The following is an 11,304-nucleotide window of genomic DNA, read 5'->3' as shown; positions in this document are numbered from 1 at the left end:
ATTTAAGAGTTTAAAAAATAGTGTCAGATTCCTTATACAACATGTATATACATTATACAAGCTTGTACTCCACTAGCATATACCCCGCGGTATGAAGAACTTGTGACAAGGGTTTCATATGAAATAAAATTTAAAAAATAAAATCCTCCCACCCGCCCCATGTTTTTCAAAAATTTGGATGAAAATCTACTAATTAATTTTAGTTGGCCTTAGCAGCCAATTGTTTTTTTTTTGGGTCAAAATTAGCGAAGAAATATCAATAATGTATTATTCACTTGCAAGGGAATAATTTGACCTCATTAAATCCATATTCATGTGAACCCTTAGCTAGGGATGAATAACACATGAACTGTGTGTGTATAGCTATTTAAAGGAAAAGAATGTCAGCTTTAAAAGTGAAACAAAGGTAAATCATTTAATTGACTTATTCCATCCACAAAAGCTCGTTCTTATACAGTTAAAAACTATGATTAACTTATATTTTTAATCTTTAATATAGAATTAAACAGACATAGAAAAATTCAATTACACCAGTTTGCTTTATCTATTTATATCTTTATTAATGTTTATATCACTTATATGGTCATTGGAAGTATTCAGAAGCCAACTTGATAATTACTTAGATGGCGTCTAGACTAACATATACACGAAACGAAGCTGTATATTCTGGATCCTATGCCATGCAAATTGCTTATTTTATACTTTTTATGATAAATCCTTTCACGGATTTGGCTATACTTTTTGGACCTTTTGGATTATAGCTCTTAATCTTTTATATAAGCTTTGGATTTCAAATATTTTGGCCACGAGCATCACTGAAGAGACATGTATTGTCGAAATGCGCATCTGGTGCAAGAAAATTGGTACCGTTAATTTTATTACATTGTTATTAATCAAATACTAGAATTTGAAACAAATCTGTGATCATGAATTTGACAGATAGTGCCCCTTTAAGGTATATTACTACATGTTTATGTGCACTGGCATCAGGTTTCTATCTGATGCAACTCAATTTCAGATGGATTTTATGTACTTGATGTTACAGTTTATTACTTTTAATCTAAAATTTAAAAGATAAGAACAACAACATATTCAGTATAATAAAAAAAAATGCTTGGCCATTGTTTTAAATGTTATCATGGGGTAATAAACTGCACTATCACCTTTTCATCTCTTTGTCATTTATTTACTAAAAAATGAGACAATTCCTCCTACCCGAAAGTATTATTCTATTGTGTTGTGGTCCCAAACTTATCATTATAGCAGGAATAAAATCAGTGTTATATTCTTTAATTTTCTGTATATTTGTTTATAGATATTAAAGCTAAGTGCATTGTACATAGTGATCTTTATTTATATGTTATTCTATATATTTAATCAGGAAATGACTTTATAAATAAAGGATTTAAAAATTTTAAAAAATGTGAAGAATATTAATGTTAAGAACTGTATATAATAGATGTAATTTAGAACACACCCTCAATATCTTTGGTCCATGAATTAAAGTGCATGTGTCTTTTTTTTAAGCCTGGCTTTTGAGAATTGGTATGTTACCTATAGTTGTTACTATCTGTGTCATTTTGGTCTTTTGTGGATAGTTGTCTCATTGGCAATCATACCACATCTTCTTTTTCATATTATCTGATAAAGTCATACTGATCATAAGGTGTACTGTTTTCTCTGCTTTCAATTTTTTTCTCCTTGGACCTACCCTAGCTTTCTACTACAATGTCAAGAAACTACATGTGACATATACTTTTGGTATCAGTTTCAGATTTCTCCTGGAACTTGTTAATTATTGGTAAAAATAATCATGTTGAAAATGAAAGGGCATGGAATGTTGTAATTTTAAATCAACAGTATAGAGTTCTCGAAAAGTGGTTGTCCAAGGGTTTTGACCTTTTTTTAGGAAGGGCCTACACAATTTTGCAATTTCGCAATAGAAACAATAGCAAGAGCCTGCAAATTTTCTTCAAGTACCACCATGGAAAAAAAGATTTTGAGAACTCTGAAAAATTTACCTATATTAGATATAAAGTTGCTTTTACTTCTTGTTATTAAGAAATAAGAACCTCTTAATTTAGAAATATAGATACAACTTTCACAAAAATGACATAGAATGAATATTTCTGAAACTCGTGGAATATTTGTGTCAGGGTTGTGGGCAATTTTTTATGTATTATTTTTTTTTTTAACATTTTTCTCTATTCAGAAATTTTTGTCCCTTATTTTGTTTTTAGCAGCTCATTATTGTAGATTTATTATGTTTTTACCTTGTTAGTATTTTTGTCTTTTGTCTTTTCTTTATTCTTTTGCGTTATATGTTTTTCTGCATTCTTTATTTCCCCCACATTATCTTCTATATTTTGTTAACTCCATCCAGACACAGGTAAAATTGATGCAATCTGTTTAAATTAAGTTTTTGGAACATTAGAAATTGATTTGATACATATCTATATATTGGTGCTGGACTTCAATGAAAGCTATTCCACTGTAGACATTTTTATATTTTTTATATTCTGTTCACTGTGGATTATACAAACATATGGACTTGCTGAACTTTGAACTATAAGGCAGATTAATTGTTATTGTATATATTTCTGAACATGTCAAATATTAGTAACTTGTTAAAAGTTATAGACAATCTAATAATCAATTAATTGTATTGGCAAATTACTTGTATGTTATTAACTGATTTCATATGAATAATAATAACTGCAACATTTTCTTTTGTTCTCTTTCTGTAGCTTATTTTGAGACACTTTTTATTTGCATTCTGTATCGTCATGATTATAAAATTTGGACTGGAAATGGGGATTATATCAGAGAGACAACAATCTGATCTTAGTGCAGATAACAGCCGGAGGCCACCAACGAGTCCTCAATTTAGTGAAATAATATAAATGAACTCAAATCAAAAAAAACATACAGCAAGACTAACAAAGGCCAGAGGCTCCTGACTTGGGACAGGTGCAAATGTGGCAGGGTTAAACATGTTTGTGAGATCTCAATACTTTTAACCAATGTAAGATAAAGAAACACCTAGCAATACACACAATATGTTGATATGACAACCAAACTGAAACATATTAAGCCAACCAGGATATAAATAGATTCATTCAGACACTACAATACATGTGTCTTGTAAAATAATTATACTGCAAGACTCAATATATATTAAACTGATTCTTACTGCCAGTTCTAATATCTTTCTGTTACACAACTGAACCAGGTAACAACTTAGATTTTTGGTCTAAATATATATTTAATACTGCAACAGTTTGTCATCCTTACTCTTTTGAAACAGCACATTAAAATTTCATGAAACTTTGTAGTTAATGAGCACATCATATGAAGATGTGCATAACCATACGAAATTTTTATCATTTAACTTGTGAATGAGTTATAAGTTTTTGAATTGAAGAATCTGGTGAGATTTTGTTTGCTCAATGACAATGTTGGGGCGTAGAGTACATGTATTTGAGCATGCTCACTAAGGTTCTATAATTTTCTATGTTGAAATAACAGCTTGTATAAGTGAAAGGAGATGTGGAAATATGCCAATGAGACATCTCTTAACAACACAAAAGCAACAGTAAGAGAACAGTTGAATTTTTTCTATTTAATCTCTAAAAAAATGGCCTAAATTATTAATGTGTTTATCAGAGCAAGAATTTTCTTTGAATTGATTGTATGTCTAGCAGTGGCGGATCCAGGGGGTTCTGGTGGTTGGAACCCCCCTTTTTCTGACGATCAATGCATTTGAATAGGGACATATAGTTGGGACCCCCTTTATCCTGGGTTTGGAACTCCCTTATATACTAGTAAATGGCTTGATCCGCCCATGTCTAGGATTATTCCTTGTTAGAGAAGGGTATCAAACGAATTTTGTTATAAAAAATATGGTTAAAATTGTATCTTAAAATTTGTGACATTCCAAAGTTATTACAAAAGGCCTATATCCAAGACTGCATCAGACATGACAGTCGTAGTGATCTTCATTCAAGAGTTTTAATCTTTCATCTTTGCTTTACACTATTTGTAAATGAAAATAAGAATTTTGTTTTAAGAAGAAACCATAGGTATTGAAAATACAATATCTGTCTATGTAACACATGCCGAACATCTTCTTTCATTCTGCGAGATCAAATCGACCAACATCATCATGAGGGGCATCTAGTTTACTAGTATATAAGATTTTTACAGAATGCAACCAATTCTAACTATGTTGTTTCTATTTATAAAAAAAAAAATATAAATGGTATCACAAAACTGCCACGTCTGTCCGTTGATCCACCCCACTTCTTGTCAAAATCTTGTTAGGTGCATTACTTTTATTCTGTACAACTTACACTAACCACGATTGGTATGCATTTGCATCATATTTGGGATGTGTCTTATTCAATAGTCGGGTAACTCTGACCTTGGACCCCAAAGCTAATAAAACCTTTTCTGATTGTGTTCTGCACATAATTTCTGTACCATAGAACATGGGTAGACCAAACTTTGAATGCTGATACATCATGTAATCAGGGGTGTATCACATATCAAAGTCGGGTCAATCTGACCTTGAATTTGATCTTTGACTCTTGTGATAGTGAAACATTGTCTGTTTTGTGTTTGATGTATGACTTTTTTGTATTGTATCTATAAGAAAGACAGAACTTTCTACGCAAAACATTTAACATTACTGAATTCTTTAATCAATTATATACTTATTGAAGTTATTGCTTTTCGATGATGAATTTTCACATTTTTGTGGCAATTTTGCTCAATATCTTGAAAAGTGTAATAGATAAATAAAACTTTAATAGCAAAAAGACAAGAAAATTATATATAAAAGAAAATGTGGTGTGCTTGCCAATGAGACAATTCTTCAGAAGAGACCAAATGACACAGACATTAGCAACTATAGGTCACTGTATGGCATTCAACAATGAGCAAAGCTGATACCGCATAGATGTGCATCATAAAATATTAACAGACACCAATATAGTTGACCTTTTGCATATAGTATTAGAAAAAAATCACCTAAAAAAACTTAGACCACTGAAATATGAAAATGAGGTCAAGGTCAGATGACACCTGCCAGCTAGAGTGTACACTTTAGAATCATTCAATAAACCAAATATAGGAGACCTATTGCATACAGTATAAGAAAAACAGACCAAAACACAAAACCTTTACTATAACCACTGAGCCATGAAAATGATTTTACAGCGCTAAGCCTCTCACTTGTACAACAGTCACGTCAAATTTAATAATTTTAATAATGATGCGTGAAATAAAACAAACAGACACAATCGGTAAAAATGTCACAAATAAAAGTAAAAAGTCTAATTCGGTAGGTCACATTCATGAAAAGGGACCGGGATTGCATTTACAACATAAAGAACATATCCGATTTCATCTATATCTAGACTATACAGTATATCACATATATTCCATAACGGTGAACCGACTCGTGATGGCGTCCGTACAGGTTACGAAGGGATGATTTCAGCTTCTCAAAACGTCACTATTGGGAAGCCGAAATCATCTCTTTCGTCGTAAAGATTTGTTTTCAACCGACCCTCATAGTCAATTTCTAGATATAAAACCTAATCTAGTGGCAAAATCAAGTGCTCAAACACATCGAATTGTTCAGTTTGTCTGATGATTTCAGGACTGATAGATCTTAACCTTTTGAATATATCAGTCGTATATCAAATTATTTTTTTTGCTCTAAATGCTTTAGTTTCTGAGATATAAGCCAAAAACTGCATTTTATCCCTACGTTTTATATTTAGGGAGCTACCATTTGATTTTTATGGGGGGGCTAGGATGAAAAATTTTTTCCTGCTTTTTTTTTAGCTGTAATCTCTGTCCTGCCTTTTTATTTTTCACTCTGTTCGGTCCTGCCTTATTTTTTTAGTTTATCCTGACTTTTTTTTACCTAAATTGTCGTCCTGACTTTTTTTTTTTGCAAGTGTCTCATCCTGCCTTTTTTTTTACCCGAAACTCTTGTCCTGCCTATTTTTTTTTAAATTTCATCCTAGCCCCCCCCCCCCCCCCATAAAAATCAAATGGTAGCCCCCTTAGCCATGGCAGCCATGTTTGTTGACGGATCGAAAATTCAGACACAATTTAAATTAGATAAATTCCTGAAGGAACATTCGTTTAAAGTAAAGGAGTTACTTGTATTAGGCACAATAGGTTCAGAGGAGAAGATTTTTTAAATGTTAGTAAACTTGATGAACAAATTGTGTAAAATTTTCTATAAAGGGCAATAACTCCTTAAGAGGTAAATTGACAATTTTGGTCACATTAACTTTTTTGTAGATCTTCTTCTCCCATATACTGCCCACATTTAACTTTCTGAATATGCTGGGAAATAGGTTCTGCATGGTTTAAAACAGACTAAAATGTATAGAGAGTTGTATCATTGGCACTCCCACTACATCTTCTTATATCTAAAAACAAATATTCAAATTTATCTTTTATTAAAGGTTGGTCATTATAGATTTAATATTGACTTTGCTGTGGCGATCTCCGTGGAAGGCTTGTTCCAGTCTTTGGTGGTGTTGACAAAGAAGGACCATTTCCTGCAGTCTTTATAGTTATTGTTTGTATCATGTATCCATGCTGTTGTGTTGGATACTCTGGTAGGATTTTGGAGGTACATATCTTTGTTAATGGTTAATTTGTCGTTGACGATCTTGTATACTAGTATCATGGCGAGCCTGTCCTCTCTGCGTCGTTCTTGGAGACTTTTCCAACCGAATTCGTTAATCATGTCTTTGACACTTGATCTTACGTATCGCGCAGCCCACCTTTGAACTTTTACATGTTGGTCAATGTGTTTCTGGTGATATGTATCCCAAACTGTTGTGGCATATTCTAGTTGAGTTATATAAGCTTGCTTTCTGATGCTTTTAGAACCGATGTGTAAATTTCTGTGGAGGCAACCAAGACTTCTACTGGCTTTGATGGTAATGCTGTTGATGTTCTAGTTCGCTTGTGATGGTGCAACCCAGATACTTAATTGATGTTTCATGTTTTAGTACATGGCTGTATAATACATAGTCCCATTTGATCGGCTTTTTCTTTCTGGAGACAGTTAGTACGCTACAATTTTCTGGTTGAAACTCCACCATCTTCCACTTCTCCAGTCCACCATAGTGCAAGTTTAACAAGGTCTGACTGTAGGTGTTGGCAATCAGTATCTGAGATGGTGGTAAGGTAGGCTTCTGTATCATCAGCAAAGGGACGAACTGTTGATTTTAGGTCATTCGCTAGGTCATTTATGTAAAACAAAAAAAGACTAAGGCACAAGACTGACCCTTGTGGAACTCCAGATTCTACCTTTGCTCTGTATGACTGTCCCCCTCAACTACTACTACTTGTGTTCTATATGTCAAGAACGCTTCTATCCAGCTGTTGATCTTTCCCCTGATTGATTCCGTGGTGATTGAGTATGCATTGGGATACCTTGTCGAATGCTTTTGAGAAGTCCAGTATCAGTAGGTCAGATTGTTTTTCCCAATTCAAGGTACTTTGTTGGGTCATTAATGCATTTTACTTCGAAATCTATGTTGTAGTGGATAAAGGATGTTGTTTGGCTCCGCGTGTTTCATCATGTGACTGGTAACAATATGTAAGGTTGGGATTGATTTTGGGGGATACGGTCCCAAAGGTTTATGAATAAGGGGTCCAAAGGGACCAAAAACAAGCATTTATCCAGTTTCAGGACAATAACTTGTGTATAAGTATTGCAATTGCTCTGAAATTGTACCACACTAGTTTGTACTATAATTAGAAGGTTTCGATTTATTTTAAGGGTTATGGGGCAAACAGTCTCGGAATTAAGGACCAAAAAGGGGTAAAAACAAGCATTTTCTAATTTCCTGACAATAACTTGAGTGTAATTGTATGGATCTCTCTGACATTGTAACACAAGGTTACATATAACAAAGGGAAGGCTCGGATTAAGTTTAGAGTTTATTTCCCCAAACATGAAGGAATAAGGGACCCCAAAAAGGGCCAAAAATAAACACTTTTCTAGTTTACAATCAATAACTTGTGGTCAACTGTATACATGTCTCTCTGAAATTATACTACAAGATTTCTAACTACAAAGGAAAGGCTGGAATAGAGTTTTGGGGTTCTTGCTCCAAGGTTTTATTTTAATAAGTTTGGGGTCAAAAAAGGAGCCCAAATAGGCATTTTTGTGTTTCCAGTCAAAAACTTGCGTTCAAGTGTTTAAATCTCTCTGAATTTATACCACAAGTTTCCATACTACAAATGGATGGTTATTGGGGGTTAAAGTTCAAATCATTTAGCAATAAAGGGCCAAAAGATGGATACAAAAGGGGGAAGGTTAAGGGACAATTTAGACAATTTAAAAGCAGTGTAAGAAAGGTAATTCAATTAAGATTTAAAGAATACTGTTATATATATGTTTGAATACCTCCCTTACATTGCTTCCAGATTATGTATTAAAAAATGATGATTGTCTCGAGATGTGTAGCTGTAAATTTATTTTTAGAAGTAACTATATTGATTAATATTAATTTTAACCATGACTGTATGACATTTTATTTTTTAATATTTTATGATGTATTTAAATGAGAAGTTATTGTTGCCAACTCCATTAGAAATGTGTTTTTATTTTTTGAATAAAGGAAAGGGGAGATGGGAGATGAAAAAAATTTGAAAGGGGGGGGGATACAATTTTTCTCATTTCAGATTTTAGTGTATTGCTCAACTGCAAAAAAAAGTCCATTAGACCACATTCATTTTGTGTCAGAAACCTTTGCTGTGTCAACTATTTAATCACAATCCAAATTCAGAGCTGTATCATGCTGGAATGCTGTGTCCATACTGTTCAGGGTTCAACCTCTGCGGTCGTATGAATAAAGCTGTGCCCTACAGAGCATTTGGTCAAAATATATAATGTTTTACAAAATGTGCTTCTTGTGTAGCAGATCTAGTGGCAAAACTAATATCGTAGAATTAGTTTGTGCTTATGTTGTCTCTTATTGAATATTTATTGTAGTTTTTAAGCAACTGGTCTTTGTGCTCTATGTTGTTAAAATTTCATCAGTTATAATTATATTACTACTAGAAGAATTATTCTCAAAAACTTTTATAATTATATGCAAACAGCTGGTAATTAAATTGGCATGTGTTAAGACACAATCTGTCCACTAAAAAACTTAGAACCTTTAAAAAATGGTTAAGCTATAGTTGTTGGTTTGAACCCGGTTTGATAAAAAGCTTAGTCTCCCAATTCTGAGACAGTTGCAAAATACCCCGTCATATTGACAACATGGTGAGCACAACACACTTGAAAAAGTAAGAATAGTCAATATTGTTACTGATATCAAATACTATGCAAATAAAAAATGTCAAACCAAACGGACAACATATACAAATACTACTTATGAAGTACAAAGTAATAAAAAAAACAACAATTAAAGATGACAGAATAGCCACAACACTGTAACATAGTGCACGTGGTGGAATGTTTAAATATCAAGATATGCCTCAAATACACCACAAACCTATAGTGATAGTTGGCAATGACAAATAAAATGAAAGCTGTTAAAGTAGTAAAATTGATACAAAACATAAGTCTCTGAAGTCTATAATGCAAGACCTTATTTGTGAAGGACTTATGTGATATTAACAATGAATATTTATATACTTGCTGATAAAATTTTGTGAAGAAGGAAGAGAATTTCTTTGAAAAAATACATGGTTCGTTAACTTCCTTTGCGTTCAGACACTGGTGTTGTTTTATAAAGTCATTAAAGTTTGTAATATATCTAGTATTGAGATGGCCACTCAAGTCAAGTTCGAGGTTAAAATGAAACAGAGGAAACCTTGTTTGTTGTTCTTCAGTTTCTTGTTCTGGACTACATATCATTAAATCCAATCTGATAAGTTTGGATTGTAATTTGAAAGAACATCGTCAGTATGTGAAATTATTCATTTAAAATGGTCTTAACTTTTTTACCTTCTTGTTTTTGATGATTAAGTGTCAAAAGAAACTCTGATTAAGATGAAACAAGAGAGAAGAACAATGCTTTCTCATTAGCCAATAGTGACCATCTGTGTAAACTTACATTGTTTTTGTACATTTAAATTCAACAAACTTTTTTTTTAAAAGTATACTGAATGGTATCCAAATCAGTCAATTTGTAGCATATAGTACCATATACAAAAAAAAAGAAGATGTGGTATGATTGCCAATGAGACAAATCTCCACAAGAGACCAAAATGACACAGAAATCAATAACTGTAGGTAACTGTACAGCCTTCAACAATGAGTAAAGCCCATACCGCATAGTCGGCTATAAAAGGCCCTGAAACAATTTAAACGAGAAAACTTATGGCCTAATTTATATAAAGTGTTATTCTGAAAAGCAATGTAGATTATATATATGTATATAATCGAGAAATCAAGAAAGCGAAATCGAGAAATCGGGAAATCGGGAAATCGAGAAATCGAGAAATTGGGAAATCGGGAAATCGAGAAATCGAGAAATAGAGAAAGCTTTCGTGTTTTCGCGTTTTTACTTTCTTGCTTTCTAGATTTCCAGATTTCCAGATTTCTCGATTTCCCTATTTCTCGATTTCCCGATTTCCCGATTTCTCAATTTCTCGATTTCGCTTTCTCAATTTCTCGATTTCCCGATTTCGTGTTGGAAAAGTGAAAAGAGAAAACACGAAAACGCGAAAACGCGAAATGGCCGCATCAGGCCACCATAGATATAAGATGTTATCATATACTTAGACTAAATAACCTATGACTGTTACTGTATGATAATAACATAAGATTAACGTAAATTCATTTTTTTTTCGAATTGGTGCTTAGCGGCCTGATCACATGCTTCGATTGTTATCACATGCCTTTCTGTAACGATTTCGCATGGCATTCCGTTGATACTCGACAAATTCCGGAAAAAACACCTCAATGCTACGTTTTCAGTGAGAAACATTACAAAGTTGTGAACAAAACAATTATTTGAATACTGGAAAGTATATTGTGTAAAAAAATAAATGATTTTTTTTTATAAACTTATTAAATAAACTCATTTTTTGAAAGTTTCAAACATAATTTAGAAAGTTTCTTTAAAAAAAGTTGACAGTCTTCATTATGTATATATTGTTTAATTAGTTTAGTCGGTTCGTACGTCCATATTTAAATATTTTTCTTCTCTGTTGAGGCTTATGATAGAAAGATTTCATATCGAATGTACTAAATCTGGGGTCCGACGTCAGTGAACTTTTCAATCTTTGAACTTCTATTTTGGAACC

Source organism: Mytilus galloprovincialis, chromosome 12 (assembly GCF_965363235.1).
Source record: "Mytilus galloprovincialis chromosome 12, xbMytGall1.hap1.1, whole genome shotgun sequence".
Lineage (NCBI taxonomy): Eukaryota > Metazoa > Mollusca > Bivalvia > Mytilida > Mytilidae > Mytilus > Mytilus galloprovincialis.
Note: the sequence above shows the minus strand (reverse complement) of the source record.